Here is a 26,907-nt window from a genome sequence, read left to right as displayed (position 1 = left end):
AGGCTGGTCTCGAACTCACAGAGATCCGCCTGCCTCTGCCTCCCGAGTGCTGGGACTAAAGGCGTGCGCCACCACCGCCCGGCTAGTTTGGTATTGTTTTGCTTTGTTTTTGTTCTTCAACTGTAAAAGTACCTTCTAGTGCCATGTCATCTGTCTTTTAGAGAAGAAGCTTCCAGGTCTATATAACTTGAGTTCTTAAAAATATCCTGCAATCAAGTAGTATGGTTTCTTCAGCAAAAGACTTTATTATGAAGTGACCATTATTTGATCTGGTTTTGGAATATCAGTAACCAAAAAGAAGGTACCCTCAATTGGAAATGGAAAAAAAAATGAAATGGTGCATACTGGCAGGATATTTAAGTGATTAATTCGTTTGGAGGTATTGTTCAGATAACCATAGCATTTGTGAATTTGTGAACTACATAGAATTATCATATACATAAAACAGTATTTCTGAGCATTCTGCCATGTCCTCTGGTACTTACATTCCCTATCCTATTGAGTCCCTAAGCATTGAGGGTTGAGATTGATCAAGATACTCTATTGAATAAAAATTTATAACATCTAAACAATATTTTAAGATGCATTTCAGATCATGAGATAATCCAGACACATTATTTCTGTATCACTGATTTAGAAAAGACTGAGAAATTTGCATAGTTTAAGGATAAACCATGAGATACTTCACATTAGATAACAACAAAATTTAGATGGCAAGAAATGAAAATTCACTATATATTTGAATCTGGTCATGAATAGACATATTACACTGTTATACTATTTTTCAAAAAATATGTAAAATCACTAAAAATGTAAAAGGCATATAATGGTCATAGGACTTTTGATTACCTATGACTTTCCCATCAACATTCATAGCTAAAAACAGTGAAACTGAAACCATAGATGTCTATGCACAGAAAACATAACTTTCAATGGTGAATTTGAAAAAGCATATTTTACTAAATTGCAAATCATTTGACAATTTATCAACATTGTTAACTGCATTATGGGTAATTTAAAGACTTCAACATGAGAATAAAAATATTTATTATAGGAGAAAGACTACTATGTCATAGAATTCAAAGCAAATGTATTAAGGGATTTATTAAAATAAAAGCCTCTCTTATTTTATAAAAGAAAAATAGGCAAAATTTTTAGAGGGTAGATAATGAGGATTCTAGGATTTATTCACCATAAGGTCTTGTCACAGCTACTTAACTCTGCTGCCACAGAATAAAATGGCCATCAAAATATGTAAATAAGAGAACGTGACTACTTTTTTAAAATGAATTTTGTTTACAGTTAAAAACAGTGAGTCTTAATTCAACAAACTCTGATATAAAATAGGAAGAAAATACAGTAAGTTATTAACATGTAAGTTGGAGAATATAATAAAAGTTACTTTATGATATGTAATTTCAAAAGACTGAATGAAGGGGTACAACAGGTGGAATGATGTAACTACATGTAAAGATAAAGAAGAGAGAGAAAATACTTAAACAAAATATAATTTGTTTCCGAAGAATTAAATGTTGTCGATAACAGTAAAATATTCCAACTTAGATGGCCATGTACTATTCTGAAACAGTATAATTTCTAAGCATGTTCTCAACAGTAATTCTTAAACCAGTAGGTATGTATAGCTTTAAGTCTTCATCAAAGAAGTTTCTTTATATGTGGATGGGAAGGACATAATTACAGAAAACCAAGACTGGTCAATATGAAGAAAAAACTTACTCTACAGACCCTGCTTCTAGTGAAACAGCACAACACATTCTTTATCCCTAAGTCTTAGGGAACATCATGAAAGAGGGAGAAGAGACATTTTAAGACCCAGAGAACAGGACATCTGCCGAGAGACTGTCTTATTTAGAAAATTATGCTGTTGGGATGACCTGACCAATAGTAATACCAGTGGCTATACCAAGGTGAGTAGGGAGAATATCACAGGTTCTATGTCAGTCAATCAAGAGTTATATACAATTAATGATTGCTAAAAGAGTTAGACTCACTCTTGTCCAAGCATGATACAACTAATGGGTTATCCCATACCAAATACCTTGCTCACAAAAAAACACATGAAATAAAAGCATAAAACAAACTTAACAAAATAAGCAGGTTGTATTTATATGTTTATACAAATATGTTTATGCTTCTTAAAACATTACTTAAAGATTAAGAGGGGATTAAATTAATATGAACCAAAATTGTAACCCAAGCTATGGAATTAATATATGCCAATGAAAGGTAAGAAAATTAATTAATAACAAACAAAATATATTTTATGTCTTCAAATTATTGTTAATACTAGGAGCTTAATATATTAATTATAAAGCTCTTAATTAGTAGCACAGTCATGGTACACACCTTTAATCTCAGCACTCAGGAGGCAGGTGGATCTCTATGAGTTTGAGGTCAACCTGGTCTACAATAAATAATTAGTTCCAGGACAGGCTCCAAAGCTACGGAGAAACCCTGTCTCAGAAAACCAAAAGCAAACAAATCAAAATAAGAAAATCTCTTAATTTACTAAAATATATACATCATTTTAAACTATATGCTATAAGTATGATAGTTTGATGTGTTTTGTCTCAAAATCTCAGTCACTTTAACTTTAGTTGTTGGTAATGTTTGTGTAGATTAAGTGGATGTGGTCTTGTATGAAGGTGTATGACACTGAGGATGCGATTTGAATTTTTAAAACTTTTGTGCCATTACCAGTTTACCTTCTATGCCCCATGCTTAGAGATCAAGATGTGAGCACTCAGCTTGCTGCTGCAGTTATCATGTATGCCTTCTGCTACACTTACTCCAGTCATAGTGATAGACAGTCTTCCCTCTAGAACCACAAATGCAAATATACCTTCCTTCTCTGAGTTGTCTTGGTCATAGTGTTTGGGTAGAGCAATAGAACAGTACTAATTGAGAATGTAATGCTATAGCTTGTAATGGAAATGTATTTTATTTAGTAATACACTTAATTGGTACAGGAAAGGCTCTGGAAATAATAATATCACCAACAACCTGTTACCTAAACAAAGGATATATTTAAATACTCAGACATAAAGGAAGACTTTAATTATCTTTGATATATATATATATATATATATATATATATATATATATATATCAAACTAGATATGTAGATAACTAGAAAATCACTAAAGCTCTAGTGAAAATGAAGTATTTGCACTGTTTTATAAATAGTATGTGACACAAAAATATATTGAACCAAAAAAGCAGTTGTGTTTCAGAATTGCTTAACTCAGGATGTCTAGGAGGTACAACAATGCCAATAAATGAATGAGAACAGGAGATTGCTAGTGTTGTGCTTTGCTGTCCCTTTAAGGGACAAGCCACGCCCACTCTGACCTGCCCACGCCATCTGACCTCTGACCTGCCCGCGGCCATCTTGCCTCTCTCTCTTCTGTTTCTTTGGTGGCGTACGCACGTGTTTTCTCTGACTCTTTCCCTCTTTTTCTCTTTCTCTTCTCCCTCTCTCCCTCTCTCCCGCTCTCTCTCTCTCTCTTTCTCTCTCTCTCTCTCTCTCTCTCTCTCCCTCCCTCCCTTTCTCCCCTTTTATTAAATGCTTTTAGGGCTACTTTTTGTGTCCATGGGTCTGCTCACAACCACCGCGCATGGCTTCCCTCTGCCGCTGCTCGGGTGCCGGACCCTGGAGCCGGCACCTGGCACCGCTGGGGACCCGCCAGAGCTTGCTGCTCTGTGAGCCCCCCGGGGGACTCCCCCACATTATTTTAGGAATAAGAGCTAGGAAGGAGGAAGCAAGGTGTAATCTACTCGTCTGAGAAAGGTACCAAGTCATGTGGCTAACGTAGATAAGAATAATGGGTTAATATAAGTTATAAGAGCAAATAAGAATCCTGAGCTAATGGGCAAGTTTATAACCTAATATACTCTCTGTGTGATTTTCTTTGGGGCTTGCCAGTTGTAGGAACCAGGCAGGACAGTTTTCAAAAATTATAAAATATTACCTATTAACCCATGTTTCTTAATTATACATTATATTTTTAAACTAGTTGCACGAACACAATACCTTAATCAAGAGGAGAAATATATATGCAACTAAGTTGACCTAAAATTTGTATCAATAAATCAAGATCCATACCAATGCAAAATATCCATCACTATAGCACATCCCTGTTTAAATGTAAATAAACATTTATAAAGAATATTTGGAAATATGGGTACAGTTCTCTCCAAACTGCTTTCTTCTTTCTTTTTGGGTGAAGTATTTTGGGGAGTGTTAAAGTATATAAATTGGTTTAGCTTAGCTGCCCATACACTGAAATGCATCTCTGTACATTGCTCCTTTGCAGTCAAAAAATTCAAATAAAACACAATAATATATCTAATTCTGATTCTCTGTGTATTTTTCATTTTTATGTGGCTTGTTTTTCTTACTCTTTTACTTTTTCTACAAGTTTAATGTTTATTTTATTATCTTTACTCCTTTAATCTATAACTGTCTGTACTCTTTTATATTACATTTGCTGTCTCTTTACTCTTTTTCTTCTCTTTCCCAAGCCTACATACATTTTTACACACAGTGTGACTTGTTTAGAAGTCTTTTATGTTTGAATGTGTCCTATTGTGTATCTGTAATCATTTACTTTCCAGGAGCAGTTCATAAATGCTAAGCAGTGGCCTGACTAGGACCAAGGCTGCTTTGCCTTTTGGCTGCCCAGTTCAACATGTTGGAGGCAAGTTCACTGTCTCTGCAAGTCATGCACACTGCCCCAGTTCCAAGCATGCAGCAGATCTATGTTGTGCCATTAAGCAGTTTGTAACACATTACTCACAAACCCCATTTAAATGCTCAGCCTTGTGAAAGAGCCAGAGTTAGTGCTGACAGTAAGCTCCTCTTTCAAAGCTGTTTTTTTTTTTTCCTACTGTTGAATCAGGAAGACTTTTTCAAAAGGAGCTGCAGCATGCTGCCAGCAAGCAGAGTCTATCCAAAAGAAATGTAGTTAAAATTTGTGGGTTTTTTGTTTGTTTATTTTTTAGTATCTAGAATTTCTTTCCAAGCTCCTTCAGGTTTTATGTGGATATAGTCAACCACATTGGTGTGCCAATTTGTTTGGAAAGGCTGATAGTCCATTCCTGGCTGCTTAGACCAGAAATAACCACACGGAATCTGTAACAATTACAACACTGCTTGGCCTATTAGCTCATGCATATTTCTAGCTCATTTTTATCTCTTAAATTAACTTATTTCTATTATTTTATATTTTACCATGAGTCTCATGGCCTATCACCAAGGTTCCAGCTGGCGCCTTCCATCTTTGTCCTCTGAAAGCTCCATGGCAGTTCCCTGATTCCACCTTCTCTCTCCTGTCATTCAGTTTAGTTTTCCCCTAGTAGCTCTATTTTACCCTATCACAGACCAAAGCAGTTACTTTAGTCATTAAACAATAAAAACATTACATATAGAGAAGAACTTCCCATACCAGTTGCTGGCCTGGGCCTTCTCCCATGGGTGTCCCTGGTTCGGTTCAGTCCTGCTCCTTCAGAGGTCACTGGCCTGGAACTGGGGCTGGTGTCATGGGATCAGCTCAAACCTCGTCCCATGGAGGTCTTTGACTTGGCGATACTCAGGTGGAGGTTCCTGGCAGGATCCTGCTCCTGCAGAGGTCACTGGCCTGTGTCTAGTCCCATAGAGGTTGCTAGCTCAGGTCTGCTCACACAGAAATTGCTAGTCTTGGCCTTGTCTGATGGAAGTCATGCACTCATGCTTACTCTAATGGGAGTCACTTTTTTTTTTTTTTTTTTTTTTTTGGTTTTTCGAGACAGGGTTTCTCTGTGCTTTGGAGCCTGTCCTGGAACTAGCTCTGTAGACCAGGCTGGTCTCGAACTCACAGAGATCCGCCTGCCTCTGCCTCCCGAGTGCTGGGATTAAAGGCGTGCGCCACCATCGCCCGGCTATTTTTTTTTTTTTTTTTTTTTTTGAGACAGTATTTTTCTGTAGATTTTTGAGAGAGGGTTTCTGTGTGTAGCTCTGGTTGTCCTGGAGCTCACTATGTAGATCAGACTGGCCTCCAATTTACAGAGATCCAACTGCTTTTCCCTCAGGAGAATTGGGATTAAAGACACGTGCTGCCACTGCCTGGCTTATTTAAGACTTTAAAAAGGGAGACAGAATATCATTTTCTATTATTCCTCTTTAGAATAGGAAAAATAAATATTAGGGACACAAATTATCCTGTATGCATATTAATTACTTAACTCTTTTTCTTTTATTGAAAATAGACTTTTTCATACACTATTATCTTATTTGGTTTTTTATACCCTACCTCCTCCAAGATCCACACACACACTAATCTAAACTCATTCTATTTCTCCCTCAAAAACAAAGGGCATCTAAAGATTCATAGTAAAATCATACAAAACAAACTTACTGGAAATGTACAAAATGACCAAGACAATAATAGAATAAAAGGAGCCAAATAATGACAAAAGACGAAGTCACATACATTCATGCAAATGGGAGTCCCATAAAAATAAAAAATCAGAAACTGTAATAAGTCAACAGAGATAAAAACAAAATAAAACAAAGAAAAAATGCCACGAGGAATATTATGAGAAAAAAGAACCTCCAAACAAGTCATTGAGTTTGTTCTGTGTTGGAAATCTATTCCTGAGCTCTCCCTTAAGAATAGTTTGTATCTTGAGAAAAAAATATTGGAAGCTTTTTTCTTTTGTTTGTGCCAAGTTATTAATTAGAAGTAGATTCTGATTTAGGCATGGAAGGTTTTGTCTACTTTCCCTCTCAGCACTGGGACCTCACCCAGCTCAAGCATGTGCAGACCCAGGGCATGATGCCACTGATTCTGTGAACTCATATGTGCAATAGCCCTGCTGTGTTTAGAAGGTCTTGTTTTGTTGGTATCCTCAATCTCTTCTGGTTCTTGGAATCTTTTTGCCTACTCTTCTGAAATATTTCCCTAAATGTCTGAATTTTTCAAGCTCTCTGATTGCCTGCATATTGACTAACTGTGAGTCTCTCTATGTGATCTCTGTTACTGCAGTTGGTATCTTCTCTGATGATTTAAGAATATAGTAGAATGTTGTCAGGAGGCATTTTATTTCTATGTCCCTTTAACAGAACAGTAGTAGTTGGTTTTCTCCTAGGTTCCTGACTTATTTTGACTAATTCCATAGAGTCCTAGATATCTTCCAGCTCATAGAGTGGGTCTTAGTCAGATACTTACAGCCACAAGCTTTCCATCACATCTACTTGTTCACCACTGTAGAACAAAGGATTCGTAGTCAGGTTGATGCTCAGTTTTTCTTATGGTATCCTGTAGAGTACCTTCTCCTATCAAAAACGGTAGTACTTAGACTTGAAAGCCTCAGTATAATTTCCTTTAGTATATGCAAATATGAAGAAGATTTAATGGATTCACCAAAGAACAGGGAGCACAGAGCCCCAACTCTGCATCTCTGGTCAACTATGACCTTGTTAGTTCTGGAAATTTATTGCATTCTATCAAGATTCTGGTCAAAGGAAACCACTGGAGTTTCCAATCAACCCTGACTATTGCCAAGGTGACTGTTCTCAACAAACTACTGGTCATATCCTATTGCTGAAGACAGCACCTACATAATTGAATAATCAACTGTATATTCACTGACTTAGCAACATTCTACATCTATGCTGCTTAATATTTTTCATAATTCTTTTCAATTTTACAATTTGTTTTTTTCAATTCTTGTTTCATTTTAATAGTTTTTCCTCAGGGATATTTTCAATTATATGGCTTAATTTCTGTGACTTAAGTTTTAGATTTCTTAATTTCAGCTTTTATATTATACTAACATAAAAATCTGATTTAATCTTTTTAAAGTTGCTGAAATTTTGTTCTATAGAACAACATATGGTCAATTGGGGTGTAATTTTACTTCATCTTTCAAAATAATTTCTATTGTTCAGTTGTTGTGTTTTCTCTAAGAGATAATTAGGAAACTTTGGAGGAATGATAACTACATAGTAAACTGTGTAAAAGAGCTTCCATATGGAAAGAACGGTAGATTGTGTGAATTTTAGCCATGACTTTGGGTTGGTAGAGAAGTGAACAATTTTAGAAATATCAAGAGCTAGTATTTTTACTCATTTCAAAAATATTCTCAATATATGGCTTACTTGGCATTCATAAAGAGATTTATATACATAAATGATAGTGTTAGTCAATTACTTCATAAAACTTATTCAGTCCTTTTTTGTCTGATATCGCTTGTTTCACGTACTTTTCATCTCAATCTCAATTAGACACTTCTCACTATTTTGGCTTCATTGCATTACCACCATCATCTGTGATGACATCCATATGGCTTCTGTGAGTTGATGACTCTTCCTGCAATGTAGAGATTTAAGTGGAGCAATATACTCTGTTTCCAAAATATGGTGACACTGCAATACCCGATTGCTTTCTTTTATATGACAAACAAATACAAAATGAGATCATTTTCTTGAAGAAATGAAAAGTGTATGAGTACTAGTTTCTTAGTGCATTAAAAATACTACTTACATGCTTATAAGTTAGTAGTTTGTTTTAGCATGCATATATAGCACTTAAAATACTGTGTGCATTCTCAAATATTAAAACACAGAGTTTGTAAGAGTGATAGATATTTTTATTTTATTCTCTATTTTGGAATTAGGTTTACCTAGTTATGATATAATGTTTATCATCATAATTTTAATGCTATAGCATTGCACATTTCACTTATGATTTCTTGTTATACACAAAAAGCCATGATAATTACAGATATCTTATTCATTTTCTCAATCAAAACTGAAAATAAATAATTACTTATTCTTTTGCTTATATGAAAAAAATAAAGTTTCATACTCTTTATATTATTATGGGAAACAAATGTTTACTCTATGGTATGCATTAATTTAAACAGCAAACTTTTAAGTTTTCACAGAATTTTAGACCTATATTTTTACAATAGTATTGACTGAAATTAAGGTATAACATGTATTTAAAGAATCTGGATAAAACTTAAACATATATACTTGAGATAATTTGAAAGTTTGGGACTGATTATTTGTTGTAATAGGAGTGGCGGGGCTGCGTTCCTGGCTCCTGGCCACCCGCACGGCTAGCTTTATACCCAAAATAATTACACGGAAACTGTATTCTTTTAAACACTGCTTGGCCCAATAGCTCTAGCCTCTTACTGGCTAGCTCTCATATCTAGATTAACCCATTTTTAATAATCTGTGTAGCACCACGATCTGTTGGCTTACCAGGGAGATCTTAACCTGCGTCTGTGTCTGGTGGGCGAATCATGGCGACTGCCCTGACTGGGCTTCTTTCTCCCAGCATTCTGTTCTGTCTACTCAGCCTACGTAATTTTTTGTCCTATCAGGACTAAGCAGTTTTTTTTATTAATTAACCAATGAAAGCAACAGATAAATACAAGACCCACCTCCATCATTTCCCCTTTTTCTGTTTAAACAAAAAAGAAAGACTAACTTTACATAGTAAAATTACATATAACAAAACAGTTATCAAGCGAGAATTACAGTTAAAATATTTATATCTATTTTATCTTTTATCATAACTAAGGAAAACTATAACTATTTATTTTTTTAACTCCATCAAAGACTCCAGAAGGATATAATATTACCTAAGTAAACAAGAAATCCAAAACTCTAGAAATGACAGAGACATCTTGCTGCCGGGACAGTCACCCAAAGTTCCTCTGTACCGTTGGGGCATCCATCTTCAGCCTACAGGCCCATAGTATCCAGAGACATTTCCATGAAGCAGGAAAATTTCTATTTTACATGTCTATTATCTTCACTTATATTGACAGAGACACTACATTGATACAGAACTTTCCTCTATGATGTAATCTCAGAGGCCATATTCCATTATTTTCATAATATTCTGTTGTAAAAGCTAGCTATGATGTAAGCAAACAAGTAAAAATATACAGGTATAAATTTCAGAAAGTAGAATCGTTGAGAAACACCATAAAAGCCAGGTTCTATGAATATTTTTCTCATATATGGAAGGCATTTTCTCCAAATAAATAATAAAATAAAAAATATTTTGTAAGGTTTTGTCATAGAGGAACCTATGAGTTGCTCAGCCAGTGACTATTGAAATCTCTAGTAGAGTAACTATGGAGTATTTAGCATATAATTATATAGTATTTGCATTAATGAAGAAAATGACATTTACATATAGTATCTTGTGACAGAGAAAAGTCATAAAACTAATGAACTTGCATTTATGAGTCATTCAATACACAAATTTTATGAAATTAATACTACTGTCACTCGCCTTTTTATGTTAAATAAACTGGTTGTCAATATTAGGCTCACATTACTAGTATAGAAATCTGGTTAGGAAAGTTGATAAATCTATTATTAACTATGCATTTAGTCCGATTATCATAAAGTTTATACTAACTATCAAGACTTTTTTATTTATTTTACAAGCAATTCCTTATTTCTGGAATATTTATGTGAATTTTACTGTTTGCTTATAAAATAATGGCAATATATCAATAAAGAATATCTAAACATTTTACTTTATTACATGACTTTGTGGTGAACAAATATCGAAGACAACATTTTTAACTATGTAGAAATTAGCATGTACTATGTGGTGCAAGTTTTAAATCATGATTGTTAATTATTCTTTGTATTTAAATATTAAATAATGTAACTTAAACATTACATTCCAAGATTTCAAGTTAAAAACAGATCACTGCATTTTAGAAGAGATAGTGATGCTAGGAGATTAGTTTTCTATTAACTTTTTTTTGTTTGTTATAGGACAAAATTATCAGTTCACTTTACTTGAATATAGAATTGTGCATGATGTAAGGTAATTATGATTAACATTATTATTATCATGGACTTGATAGGTTCATGTGAAATATCACAAAACTGATTGACTCAGCATTTTAGAATACATGGAGTTTAATAGCACTGCTTAAAAAAATAAATAATATCTATAACTTAAAAATATAGTAAATACACACACATATATATTATATAAACACAAACATACATGTCTGTGTATGTACACATAAGTCTGTCCGTGTTTTTTGAAATACTCTAGGGACCAAAACAACAAAGCAATTAAGAAAATTAGAAATGAGATTGTATTTAACATCACATAGTAAGTTAAAGATTAAGTCCATAAAAGGAGAACTTAGTATTCGCTACTCTAGATTTGTTCTTTCCATGTTAATTATACTTGTAATTAATATAAAACTCCTTGCTGCATGGAGAAAAATCTCAACTTCAGCATCAATGTGAACTTGGAAAAATCAAGATAGATTGTATTTTTAAATCTTCATGGTTAATAGTTTCATCATAACAATTTAGAAATAACTATTTTGACAAAGATCCCTTATTTATATTTGTTTTAGGTGTACTGGTAATCTTTGCTAGAAATATCCATATTTCTCTTTGTAGATTATTAACAATAGTATCTTTAAATGTCTATTGCTTTATTATTTTCCAAAGGAAGGTGGAAAATTTTATATTTTATTTTTTTCAATAGATGAAACATTCCAATTTATCTTTGTAAAATATAGCACAATATCATGTATTCAATAACTTAATAATTTCCTGCCATATATTCCAGGAACCCATTTATTATAATAAAGAATCTTATGCTAGTACTCAAATCCCAAGAGAAAAAAAAATAAGATTAAATTCGATTTCTCTTCTCTTGAGAAGCAGAAAATGAAAGTTATTAGTGACATTTGAACTCCTCTTGTGCTGTCTCTCATTTCTAAGTTATATGCTATTAATGCTAAGAAATCCTGCAGCATAAAATAAGTCGTTTACAAGATTCATGGACTTTTCTAGTACCCCTTTCACCTTTAAGACTCTTTCAAATGTGGTTCATTTCAACTGTGGCACAAAATCGTTATAAAATAACCTTAGTTCATGGGACGTGAACAAGTGGTTTCTGTTAAGTATCCCCACATAGTAAACTAAATTATAAGCACCTTCTTGGCATGTTTCAACACAGAAGTCGGAGGTTGTGCCTGGGCAGTGTAGAAAATCTATTATAGAACTCTAAAGAAGAAAATCAAACCCCTTGGCTGATGGTAGGATTTTCTTCATCTGAAATATTACTCTCTCAGAGTAATATAGCTATCCATCTTTTATGGTGCTTCCATTATCTAATTTTGTTATAGAAATCTATGGACACATTTTGATAAGAACATCCTGAGACTAAGAATTTTATTTAATAAGTCTTTGCTTTGCCCATTAACAAAAACATTGTAAACTGTCCTAACCAGTTCCAAAACAACTGTACCTGTGAAGTGATTATATACTGAAGGGGGCTTTGTTATATTTGCTTACTGAACAGAGACAAGGATGTCAAAAAGTGAAGGGCTCCATAATGAAAAAGATAGGAACATTGAATCCTCCCTGTCCGTAATACTGTGAAGAAAGATCCCTGGAGACTATTTATTCTCCAGTGTGCTGGTTTGAATAAAAATGTCCCCCCAAGAGAGTAGTACTCTTAAGAGGAATGACTTTGTTGGAGGAAGTGTGGCCTCATTGGAGGAAGTGGGCCACTGTGGGGACAAGCTTTCAGTTTGAGGTCTCCTTTTCCAGTTTTACACAGTGTCACCTGCAGTTGACTTCCTGTTGTCGCTGAGTCAAGATGTAGGACTTTCAGCTCAAGCATCATTTCTGCCTGCACATTGCCATGTTCCCTGCTCTGATGGCAATGGACTGAACCTCTGAAAGTGTAAGCTAACCACCACAATTAAATGTTTTCTTTATAATAGTTGCATGGTCATAATATCTCTTGACAGCAACAAAAAGCCCTATCTAAGACATTCGTTCTATTTTGAAAGATTGAAAGAAATGTTGTACAAAAGAATAGCAGAAGATAGAGAAACTTGTCAGCACTGCATGAGGGAAAGTAGGCTAAAGCAAAAGGTTTCTGTTATGGAAGTTACTTTCAGAAGTGATACCTATACTTTAGGTAGCGATTTCACTTCAATTAAACTTATGAAGGTAATCACTCCCTTATGGTTTTGTCCAATGTCTTGTATGTTATTTAGTTGATTCTAGATTCAATCACAAAAACAAAAGCCATTTAAATCACAAAATAATTTTAGTCCCGAAAGTCAGTAGGAATAAATAAAAAAGGAAAAGTAAGTCAATAATATGTATAATTTTCTGCACATAACTCTCTCTGTGTTATCTCCTAGCACACATATTAAAACATTAGGACCAAATGTTAACTGTACATAGTGATGGTGTATTTTATAAAATAATTTATGTTTTAAATACTGTGACTTTCAGCTTAAGATGGCATATATAGAGAAGAATCAGGCGAAATCATTGCATCATCTTCAACAAACACCAGAGCGAAAGATTATAAATGCATTTGACAATGACAAGAAAGGAGCTCCACGAGACATGAGACAGAAAGGAACTGAGCATGGCAATACTGATTTTAGTGTTGGTAGAAAGCACAGCACTGTCGAATGAAAGCCCAAGTTACTGGCCTTTTATATGACGACCTGAAAAAAGGCTTAATTTTTTTTTTTTCAAGACAGGGTTTCTCTGTAGCTTTGGAGCCTGTCCTGGAACTAGTTCTTCTTTTTTTTTTTTTTTTTTTTTTTTTGTTTTGTTTTGTTTTGTTTTGTTTTTTTGAGACAGGGTTTCTCTGTGGCTTTGGAGCCTGTTCTGGAACTAGCTCTTGTAGACCAGGCTGGCCTCAAACTCACAGAGATCCGCCTGTCTCTGCCTCCCGAGTGCTGGGATTAAAGGCATGCACCACCACCGCCCGGCTGGAACTAGTTCTTGTAGACCAGGATGGACTCGAACTCACAGAGTTTCGCCTGCCTCTGCCTCCCGAGTGCTGGTATTAAAGGCATGTGCCACCACCGCCCGGCAGCTTAAATTTTCTTATCAGATAATATATATATATATATATATATATATATATATATATATATATACAGACACACCCTATAAATGTGCTTAGATTTGGGGGATATTTTAAGGAGTTATGCATGGAGGAGAGTTTTTAAGTATGTGTCAACACAAGAAAAAACAAACAAACAAAAAAACCTAAGATTTCTCTGAGTGAATGATGGAGGAATTACTTTCATTTAATAAAGAAACTGCCTTGGCCCATTTATAGGCCAGCCCTTAGGTGGGTGGAGTAAACAGAACAGAATGCTGGGAGAAAGAAGCCGAGTGAGGAGTCGCCATGATTCTCCCACTCCAGACAGACGCAGGTTAAGATCTCCCTGGTAAGCCAGCTCATGGTACTACACAGAATATTAGAAATGGGTTAGATCAATATGTAAGAGCTAGCCAATAAGAGGCCGGAACTAATGGGCCAGGCAGTGTTTAAAAGAATACAGTTTCCGTGTAATTATTTCGGGGCATAAGCTAGCCATGTGGGCGGCCGGGTGCCGGAGACGCAGCCCCGCCGCTCATATTACAACAAGTGAATGTTGGTCAGAATAGTGTGACAAAATACCAGAAAAGAATGAAAAAAGTTAAGGGGAAAGCCTCAGTTTTTTTCAGAATATATGCAAATAATTACTAATAGGAAGTTAGTCAGACATAAAGACAATTTTGAGAAGTCTGAAATACAAATAAGAAAGTTCATTGGAAATAAGTAACATAGCTTGAGTATAAAGTTTCAAAGACCTGGTTGAATTAGTTCTGATAATTTTTATGAACTAGAACTTTGAGAGGAAAAAATGTATATCAAGCTGAGAATATTTTTACGTGATTGATAATGGATAAGATTGATTACTCCTGGTGACTAATCATATATCACAAGAGAGAAAAAAATGAGAAAAAAAATTTGACCAAAATAAGTGGATAGATACTGATATTATATTGACTGAAATAATCAAGACTCAGAAAGAGAAAGCATTCATATTACCTCTTGTCTGCTGTTCCCAATCCCTAATCTTCAGAAATGAATAAAAAATATGCATGAAACAAAGAGTCTAAGAAACTATAAGAGAGTAATAACTTTATAGGAGGTTAGATTTGGGAGAGAAATTGGAGAACACTTGAGATGCTGTGTAAGAAAGATAATAGGTTGTGAACATTCCAGTTGGGGAAGAGGAAAGGAGAATGGTACAGAAGGGGAAAGGATGAGGAATGTTGCCTAAAACCTCAGAAAATTATATTATTTCATAATATTTTGTATTTACCATACATATATATGGATATAATAATTATAGAATACACACACACACACACATATATATATATATATATATATATATATCCCATAATCCATTTATGTCCATCAATTTCCATTACCTAAAAGCCAAGGCTTTTCATGATGTCCTAAAGCTGTCCCATCTTCTGTTCTGTCATCATATAACTGCATGTAATTCCAGTGGGATCTTCCAGTGATTTCCTGTAGTCTCTGCAGACACATACATATGTTCATGTTCTCTGCCTCACATACACAGAAATATATAATAAAACAAATAATGTTAAGGAAAGAAAAATAATCAGAAACCAAAATATTTTTGAACTAAAAAGTCTATCCATTTGAGTAAGAATGAGAAATTGACTTCTCAAAAAAATTAAGTGTATTATGGTTTTAAGTTCAAGGTACAGAGAATAGAAAAATGAAGGTAGTGGGTCTTTCAGATTCTGAAGTATAAGACTATAAAAGTATTTTTCCAGAAAACCTTTTTTTTGATTTTACCGAAAAGAGATTGCGTGGAGATTAATATATTTTTAAGTCTGCCTCTCACTCTATTGCATAGGTCTGCTTTTTCATGTTCAAATGTCCCCATGGTCCTCACAAGTACCTTGTGTAGAAGTTGCCTTGCAGATGTATGAATATATGACTACCACATGCACTCAAGTCCTCAACATGACTAGATCAAGGGACAGCTGAACAGATCATACTGTAGGTAGAGTTTGGAAAGAAACTTGGTCTATAGATTTAGAAGTGGGATTACCACCAAAGTTAGGACAGAACAAGTCACAAAACTGGACAGGACTGTTTCCAAGCTCTTATGATCAAATATTTTCTCCGCTAGGTTTGAACTTGCTTCAGAACTGTGGCCCTTCTCTTTCATGCACTGTTGTACTTTTTGGTGAGAATTTACACCTGTATTGTAAACAGATGACTTTTCTCAATTCATAAGCTCATATCTGGTGAGGAATTTTCTTTTCAATGAAAATATGTGGAGATACAGTCTCATAGGTACTTTCTTTAAAATAAATTCATGTAAAAGACTGGATTTTTTAGAGTACTGCTGAAAGTAGGAGGTGCTATATTGTATTTTAAGGACTTTGTAGAAAAAAATGACAATTTTGGTATCAAATGTCAGAATTCCATGTACCAAATATCTAATCTCCACACATAAAATATTTCTTATGAGGTATCAATATCCAAATAGTTAGGCTTGGAGATGCTATTCTTATGGAAATTATTAAAGTTAAACTAAGCCATGAGGGTTGATCTTTAATGCAATAATCTTGGCATCAGTAATTTTATTAGGCACTTCTATCTTTGCTGTGACTAATTACCTGAACAAAGTATTGTAAAGAAGAAAGAGATTATTTGACCTCACAGTTTAAGGTTATGACCTATCATGATATTGAAGTAATGATAGCAGTAGCTTGAAGTAACTGGTCACACTAAATTCACACATCTACAATATGAAACCCATATCTCATACCCTTTTTAGAGATAACAATATGTCATAAGTTCTAAGTTTAGGGGAAAGACCTTATGAAACTTTATTAAATTTCCATACTTTTAAATCACTCATAATGAATTATTCTTATAGCCAGTGATTATTTCATTTATCTATTCTCTTCAGAAAAGATTCTTTATGCAGTTTATAGTAAATGAATCCATTAAATTTTCAAACATTATATGACCCAACTAGCCAAGGTGCAGAAAACACAAGACAATAGATCCCTCCGAGAAAAACAGGACATAATATAAAACACCTTCCTCCAAAATGCAAAGTTCATTCTATAAAAGAGTTCTGAAAGGGCAAGATCCAGAGCACATGACTAAGTGCAATGATAAGGTGGATCCGGGACACAACAGTGCATTGGCAAACTTGAACTAACAGTGGTTTTAATAGTATATACAACACCTGAGTACACTCAATAACAAATTATATAAGAATGGAGAGGAGACTTAAGCGTAAGGACTTGTCCAAAGTAGAGATGCTAGTGACAGTTGACAATGGAAGGGAAAGTGAGATTGAGTTTTCTGCAAGGTTGAGGCCCTTGGTAGGTCTACCAGGTTCCACTGGGCAGTCTAATCTCCAAGATATATGATTAAAACAAATTGGACTTAGTAGTTTTCAAAAAATATAATGAGAATGAAAAGTTATATGATGATTTAAGGATCAGTATATCTTAGTTGAATGGGGATGAGTATAATCAACATACATTGCATTAAATTCTCAAAGAAGTAATAAAAATGAGTAAACATTCAGATAACATTTTATATAAAAATAAAAATAAAAATCTTTCAAACACATTTCCCCAAGATTTATCCCCAATATAATTTTAAATATTATCAACTTCATTATTAGTATAAACAATAGTATCATAGAAATTACAAATTTGAGAGCAGTTTCTCATTTTCCATGCATGAACTTATCAAACAAGCACATGTGAGAACTTAAGCCTAAAATGCTTTCCACCATCCAGAATAAAAAGCATTATTAGCAGGAAACATTGCACACTCGCTAATATTGGCTATATACATCAGAACCTAAAAAATAATGTTTTTCTTTGAAATAAGCTATTTCTCTGTCCTACATGTATACCTTAAATTGAATGACTTTCTCACCATTACCCTTACCCTGGCAGCTGGGCTTTTTCCACTTATCTGCCCTGTAGTTTTTCTTCAGACTATAATAAAATGGTCCTTGAAATTAAAAGTAAGTAAGAAAATATAAGGACAAACTATCTCAAAACAATAGTAATATTTGTTAACTGTTCCTTATGATACAGATGATCAATGTTTGTAGCTATGTGAATATACAAATATGCATGTATATATGCATATACATACATATTTTTATATTTGTATATTTTTCTACAAACCCTCTGTTCACACACATTTTAGCATATGCCTGTACAAAGTGTCAATATAGATGTTGCTCTGTATTTATTTAATAAATTATATTGCAGTTTACCTATATAACAATTGATTTCATTTTATTTGAAGTAATCAATGTTTTTTATGTTTGAATGGAAATTTATTCTAAGCAGCTATCAGAATTTTTTCAGCTAGTACACAAACAGTTTTATTATGATGTGCTTTTGTGCTGCAATTACTAGAGAGAGATTTGTCCCTCTGGTAGAAGCATGTGTTTAATATGCTTACCATTCAATGAGGCATGAGATCTGGAAGAACACACTTGTACCTGAGTTGGAAAGCTAAAAGCTACTCATGCTTCTTCTGACTGATGTATCCAAGGAAAGTACAGATTTACAGCAGAAGATGATGCATTTTTCTCATAATTGCACACAGCCTCTTCTCTCTAATTGTCTGTAGCCAAATAACTAAATTTCGCTTTTCAAAATTCTAATACATGATAAACCTAAAACTAATGATACCTAATATTCATCATATAAATTCAGAGAAAGGATAAGGGAAATACAATAAATATTTGCAAAGAATAAATAATATTGCTATTTTAAGTTAATTTTCTCTATTCAATACATTAAATAAATTCATAACATTCACATATAAATACACAGCCTAATAATATGAGCTAGCTAACACCCAACATTTCCCATAAGTAAATAACATTAAGAGGGCTTGATTCTGACTCTTATGACAAGTAATATTACTATTCTATAACAAAACCTTTATTTTCACATGCAAGTTTCAAATTATATAATTACTAATCATTGCATTTATACAGTTTTTATAATCTTTCATACATTATATTTTTCTCAATTTTCCCATCTCTTTCTCATTTCCCCCACCTTCTTCCCTACCCACCTTAATGTTTCCCCTTTGCACTGTCATTTTTGACTTTAATTTACCACCATATCAATGAGATGATTTTCTGTTTAGTATAAATATCATCAAAGAAATTTCTCCAAGATTTTATGTGTGTGTGTGTGTGTTTGTGATGGCCTTCTAAAATATTTGATGAGTTTTCAGACTATTTTAAGGTATGGGGACAATAAAATATTACTTAAGGTCTGCAACAGACTATTAGTGGAATTTTGTTTTGAAATCATCACCCTGTAATAAATTTTGATAAAGGCATAAAAGTTTTTGCTGGTGAACAAAGAATATGGACTTAGCTTTTTTCTTTCTTTTCTTTTGTGAATCTCAAAGAAATAACTGTCAATGAGATAAATGTATTTTTATATATATTGACCTTTTATTAGTTAGAAATTTAGATTCATTTAAATCTTAACTACTTTTACATAGATTGCAGTTATTATCACTTTCATACCTTTTTTTCTCTACCAAAACATTATCTAGGGGATATTTCTAGCAGGAAAATAAATATTATATATTTATTAAGAATCTCATTCTATCGCATTTATAAATTAACACAGGTCTTTTGCAGTACAAGGCTGCACATGATCTGTCAGTAACAAAGCATCACAGTCATTAATTTCTTCTATCTCAGGGCGGGTTTCAGATGTAGTGCTTGAATCTCACAGATAAAGTAACAATAGCCTTTGTTTTTCTGTTTTTTTTTTTTCTTTTTCTTCTTCTTATTATTAAAATTTTCCACCTCCTCCCATTTCCCTCCCCCATCCACTCCCACTTCCCCTACCCCACCTCTCCAGTCCAAAGAGCAGTCAGGGTTCCCTACCCTGTGGGAAGTCCAAGGTCCTCCCTCCTCTATTCAGGTCTAGGAAGGTGAGCATCCAAACAGACTAGGCTCCCACAAAGCCAATACACGCAGTAGGATCAAAACCCAGTGCCATTGTCCTTGGCTTCTCAGTCCACTCATTGCCAGCCACGTTTCCGGTTTTATCCATGTGAACAATAATCTTTATGCAGATTCAGCAAGATTGATTTCTTTAAGAAGGATGAACCAGTTAGTAATGATTTTCTTCATCAGTGGAAACTCACAGATTTGTATGATAATTTTTTGATTTAATTATTAATATGAAAAGACTTAAGTAATTTCCAAGGTTTAGTCTGCTCTTGATACTGCAGAACACTATCCTCTTAGGTGTACAGAGAGCATGTGAAAACCTTTCTAAACATGTTCAGCATGGTGTCAGCTTAACCTTGCGTAATTGACAATTCCCAATTTCATCCCAGTAGGATATTTTGTTTTCTGCCTGTAGGCACCTATGTACCAGAAAAACATCTACTTTGTCAAATACAGACTTGCATTGTCTGTGTTGTAAACAAATGCCTCATTAAAACTACAAATTTTGCAAATTGTACTTCTCTGATTAGTGGTAGAAGGAAAATGTAGCAGCAATACATTTTGAAATACATGCTTGAAACATAGCATGTATCTTTGTTACAAAGAGTTTACTAATTACTATATTGGGTAGTAAAAGGATGTAAAATATTGAGATTAAATTATTAAAGTAATCATACATACATTAAGTAAATACTGAATAATCATTTCTTCAAAAGACATCCAAAATTGTTGCTTTCTTTTTTATGATTGCTTATTTTATGGAATGCTGTCTCGTTTGACACTAAACAATAAAATTAAAAACTTAAGAGTTCATATTTCCTTCCTATCTACTAACACTACAGAGCAAGAAGAAACATCTGTGAAAGGATTTAAATACATATGTGTTTTTCTACAGAAACAGAAAATTTTAAAAATGATTTCTTTGTTAACTTAGTATTTAAATATATCAATACAAATGTTTTATGAGTTTTAGTAATATTCTCGGTATGATAATTTAGTTTTATTATTGACAATTGAAAATTTCAAGCATGTACTTAATTCATTCTTACTATGTACCACCCACCTTGTCTTATGTCTGAAGAGTTTCTTCCCTATAATTATGTCTGTTTTTGTTAGACCCAATGTATTTAACTAGGGTTGTCCTAATGAACATATTTGTGGAACTACCCATTGGAATCTCCTGGATTCACCTGTGGATACACAACTTGAGACAAAATTGTTCCTTCCTCCATCACTCTTGTACAACCAGTACATCCTCAGGAAAGAACTAGGCCCAGAGAAAGTTCTTTCACATGGGCAGATGCTTTTCACTGGCTCTGTATTGAGTAAGACTAGGGCAGGCAACCACAGTAACTATGAGCTCATTACTTCAGAGCCTTTGCCATCACACATACACAAACAATAGCACTTCACATTCCTCCTTCCCATCATTTAAAAATCTTTTTTCTCCATCTTCAGATATGCTTTTGGAATCTTACAAAGAGTGTATGGGATTTTGTAGTTTTAATTTTCATATAACCCTTAAAAATTATGTGTTAGTGGCTTTGTTAAGCCTGTGATAGCTTTTAAAAATGGTAGGAAGTTTAGGGAGTCACACAGAACATGGAATGTAGATGTTTAGAGTGATCACGTGAAGAGGACATAGAACATAGCCCATTACCTCTCTGAAACTATAGGCCTTAGGAAATTCTTCTTTTGTTATAAATTTTTATTTACATATTTGTCACATAGACAGAATGCTAAATAATGCAGTATGGAAAGATCACATTTTGATCATTAAAATTTAGCTCCGAGAACACTGCAAATGAGGAAAAGACTTAAAAACCATATGCATGCATAGCATTCTCAAAAAGAAAATTTTAAAAAGAATGAAAGAGCTGAAGGATGGGGAGGAGAGCTCTGAAATACTCTTTTAGTAACATACAAACATTTTGAACTAAGGAAATAACAGCAGTCACAACATTGACAAGTCCTGCATAAGTTTATGCCAGCTAATAGTATAGCAAAATGGGAGAAGTTTTCTGACAGCCCAAATCTTAGGTGACTAGCTATTGCTAGTTGATAATAGGTAAGGGATGAGGAGACACTTTTCTTTGCAGGTCCATGCTCACTGGTTAGTTCACAGGAAGCTATAATCACCACTGCATATCAGCAATATTAATGAGCCTCAGTGTGTGCATTGTTTGTGTGTGAGATAAATATATACATGTTGCATACATATGTAATATACATATGTATATGTATTTTATAATGCATATGTATTATACACGTGTATATTTGTGTATATATATGAATATAAAATTCAAATGGAGATGTGTTTGGAGTAGGAGAAGTTAGAAGGACAGAGAAGAGGCTGGAGATGTTTGTGGTACTTCACATACAGTATTAAATTCTTATATAATAAGGTTTAAAGTTTAAAAATATTTAATGAGTTTTCAGGATTTACTACAATGTATTTTTTAATATTTACCTTCCTGTTCACAAGAATTCCCAGGTTACCTTTCTTCCTTTCTGACTCAACTTGTGTCTTTTTATTTTTCCCATATAGAACAAATTAGGCTAGCCAAATATTCCTGAACCAAAGTTGAATTATCAGGAGATAGCATTTTTATATTTAAAAATGATCCTTCCTGTTCTAGTATCTCCTCTTCCAAGACAGAAACTTCATGTATAAGTTCCATTTTCATAATGGGATTTTAACTCAGTAGTGAAATTATGGACAAGATCTGTGTGTGCCCAAATCAGATGCATTAAATTATTTGAAGTGATTGTTAATAACCAGGTTTTAAAGTTAACTTTATCCCTCTATTAAAAATCATAAAGAAGAATTCATCATATGCATGGGTCAACTTCCTCTTATTATGGGAAAACATTTCTCACACAGTTTATGAATAATAGCTTTATTAAATTTTCTACTTATTTTATTATCTATATTGCTTTATTATGTCTGGAACAATTCAAACTTATTGATGATATGCTCTTATGTAACTTCTCTGGTTCAATCAGGAGAAAGTGACTATTCACATCACTGAGTATTACCCAAATCCAGATTAGTGAAACACTTAATATTTTGTGACTAAAACTCAGTTGCAACAACAGATAGCCTGTCCCAACATGGCTGATAACACTTGGATTTCTGAAGCTGTTTTCCTAACTTCCAGGAAGCTCTGGAAACTGGAGATTTCTCTCTCTCCAGCTGTTGCTTGTTGTTTATATATGTTTAGAGATTGACTGTATGAATATTCTAAATTTCAGGAGCTTTCTGGGACTTCTGAATGTTACTTTTTGAATCTTATTGGCCTCTCTCCTACCTCTATGAGAGAATGTTTCAATGTTGAGGAAAAGGCTACACATAATCTTATGGGGATCAAATTCACATGGCTTCTATATGTCTTGTAATTTTAATTAGATTATGGGCAAAGAGGTAATCAGTTTAATTAATCATTTGCATTTGGTATATATCACTTAAGATATATCCATTAGGTAGTAAGAAAATAATTTATTGATGTCATTCTGAAATCTTCCTAATGTGACTTTTATAGAATCATACTAGAAGAATACAGTTTAGTCACCTTCTTAAACTAAGGATAATGCCTTTGACATTGCATAACTGAAAGAGGGATTACAAAAACTTGGCAACAATAAAAGCTTACTGAACAAGCAATGAAAAAAAATAATTTTTAATCAAATTGATAAATATTTCGACTTGTCTCTGGTTCTCTCTTGTTTATCAATGCATAGTTTCATTACAGGCTTATTTATGAATACACAACATATTCACGTAACACTGTGCATGTCATCATGTCAAAGAGTATGAGTTATATGAACAGAAGATGCTGTATGCAAGTTAAATCAGGTTAAAGACTATTTGTATTATCTTTTGTTTTGTATTATTTTTATTAAATACATAGACACCTAATTATGGAAACCAAAGCATAATACTTCCTCACTGCTGTTCTTCAGCATGCAAGTTTCAAGTTAGATTGTCTTTTTATTGTTCTATGTTAAATGGATGATTTTAAACTTTTCAGTTAAAGTGGCAGACTTGAAATTCCTAAAAAATATAAGTAAATAAAATTAAAATAAATAAATAAACTTTATATTGGAGTTAAAACATAATATACAAGAACATGTAAAGCTATCCTAAAAATAACTTTGCCCTTTTAGAAAAGGAAAATATCAATCCTAAAAGGTTAAAATGACTCTTCTTCCTACAGTAATTCTTCAGGTGAAGTATACTCTAATATTTATATTAAGATGTGAATTTGTTTGTATATTAAATAAATTGTATACCAAAAGCTGTTTCAGCAAAAATTTCCATATAATTATATAATATTAATTACTTTATTGTATTATTTTTTAACTATATACTTTAGGTTTTGCAAAAATGAATAATCACAAAAATAAAAGACAAAATTCTAAAAAATTTAGCTCATGTAAAAGAGATCACAAATGGATACAATTTAAGACTCTCTGCTACAAATTTTAAAATAGACTTTAGTACTGATTATACAACATTTCAACCAAAATTAATTTTATGAAAGTTATTTTAAAAATCAGAAATTGTGTTTTGTAACATACTTCTCTCTGTGATGGAACTTTTGCAGTTTTGACCTCTTTTGTAGGAACTGGGTCAGGGTGAAAAATCAGAAGTAATAAACAAGAGGAGGGTGAAGGGTCTGAAGAACACTACTGTTTGATTAATGTCATACATTGAATAAGAATGAGTTTTATTCCAACATAAGGAGCGACTCATCCAGGAATACAGCAGGGTTCTGAAAGATTGGTGTAAACTCCTGTTGAGTTCATAATGTGTAAATGTTAACTGCTGAAGTCAAGCTGCCTGACTGTTCTTAAACAAAGTCAACTGCAACTATAGTTTAATTTTCCTCCCAATATTTAGGTTCAATAACATTTATTATTATTTGTATTTTATTATGTATATTAAGCTAAAATATTTAAAATGTGTTCATAATCTATTAGATACAATATAGTAGAAAAGCATAAAATGGTTTTTAAAATGGCCTTTTGCTTTCCTATTTATCTATATGTGACCTGATACGTAATAATTGGAGTTATTATGAAATTATGAAGGTTTTCTAATATATTCATAATTATAATATGGATATAATTTGCTTAAAGTAAACATGATAAATTTTCCTCTTGTTCTATAAAATATTATATCAGACTATAAATGTATACTCACTAAGAAATACAAGCCACCATTTATTTCATTGGTGGTTTGTTATAAAACATCTTGGTCTGAGACAAATAATATTTGTTTTAGTTTTATTTAAAGTTAAAATAGAAGTGACTAGAAATAAAATACCCATATGTAGATCATAGCCTTGATTATGAATAATTCCATTCCAGAATACGGGCAAGGCTAAGTACTTGGGCTGAGGTATATTACACTCGTGTTTGGCCTTTATCCTTATACTTAAAGAGATAAATTGTTCATTAACTAAGTAGGTTCCCTGAACCCTGAAGGTAGGAGACATTTTTTATTTATTTTTCTGGAAACATTCCAATTAGGAATAGATGTTCCAAACTTCATTACTCTCTGCATATTTCCCAGCTGTGGTCTTTGTATTTATTTCCTTATACTGAAGAAGGAATCTTCTCTCCTGGTGGTTAAACAAGGCATTCATCTATCTACTGTTTAACACAATGTCATTAGCAATCACATTACCATTATGTTTCTTTAGTGGAACCATAGCATTTGGAGTTCCCCTTAGGTTCCTGGGCTATCTAGTCTCAAACTCTTGGCCACACAAGCATTGTTGGGTGTGGGTTTCATCTTATAAAGTTGGCCTTCATTAAAATCAGAATCTGATTGGTGACTCCAATAAGCTTTGTAAAACTACTGCACCAGCATATCTCCCAGGTAAGATACTATTTTAGAAAGATTTGTATCTGGGTTGGTATTTATATTTTCCTTTTGGTGGCATACGAAATAACTTCAGTACCAAGACAAATTGACAGTTGGGTTAAAGGTTCTATGTAGGCTGTACTTCAACTTCTGCATGTTCAATTAATTATATAGGTATTGTTTTCAGCAACAGGGCCTCACTGTAAGTTTGTGGAGAAGACCCAGTAGTCTATTCAATAGCCTGGGTTGTTTGTGGTCCCCATGGGACCCTTTGACCTATAAACTCAAGTAATTAGCTACGTTATTATATTTCATTTCTGGAAGATTAATTTGCTAAAAAGAAATGTCTAGTTTGGGGTTCTGGTTATCCAATTATTTGCTAATTTCAGTCAGAAAGAGTGTAAGAACCAGGGGGACAGAGGATAACACTACGGAAATAAGAGCTCTAAGCACAATCGGTGCTCTCATATATGAAATCACAGATACTCGGACAACATACACAGGATATTTAAAAGTCTGAATCAGAAGAAATCTTAGAGCTAATAAGAAGTAGAAACCTGTCTCTTCCTTACTCCAAAATTAATCTCTGACTGATAACCATTTACAAACAAATATTTAGTTTTTCCAAGGAAATCTCACTAGGGAAGCATATCATGCTAAAGGGTTAGCTGTATGCCCAGCAGATGATGTCAAAGGAAAGCAAACTCAACAGCATTGTTGGAGGTTCATGCCTCAGAATTTTTTGTGACCTCTCTTCACATTTATCTTTAGTTTTTTTTTTTTTTATATTTTTACTTTTCGTATTATTTTTATTTATTATTCTCACTTTTATGTTTTTCCCTTACAGGATTTGGGTACAAATATGATGACCTCCAGTTTTGTGTTTTTATGAGATAACTGAGTATGTGAATGAGTGTGGGTCTAGGCTTCTTTACCTGTGTTTTGAACTGCTTCTGTGGTCTTTTCCTTCTCTTTGTTTGTTTTGTTCTTTTCCAATAATTCTGTTTTTATTTTATCTTTTATATGTTTTAATTAAAAATTTCCACCTCCTCCCATTTCCCTCCCCTCCCCCTCCCTCTCCAGTCCAAAGAGCAGTCAGGGTTCCCTGCCCTGTGGGAAGTCCAAGGTCC

This window comes from Chionomys nivalis, chromosome 3 (assembly GCF_950005125.1).
Source record: "Chionomys nivalis chromosome 3, mChiNiv1.1, whole genome shotgun sequence".
Lineage (NCBI taxonomy): Eukaryota > Metazoa > Chordata > Mammalia > Rodentia > Cricetidae > Chionomys > Chionomys nivalis.
Note: the sequence above shows the minus strand (reverse complement) of the source record.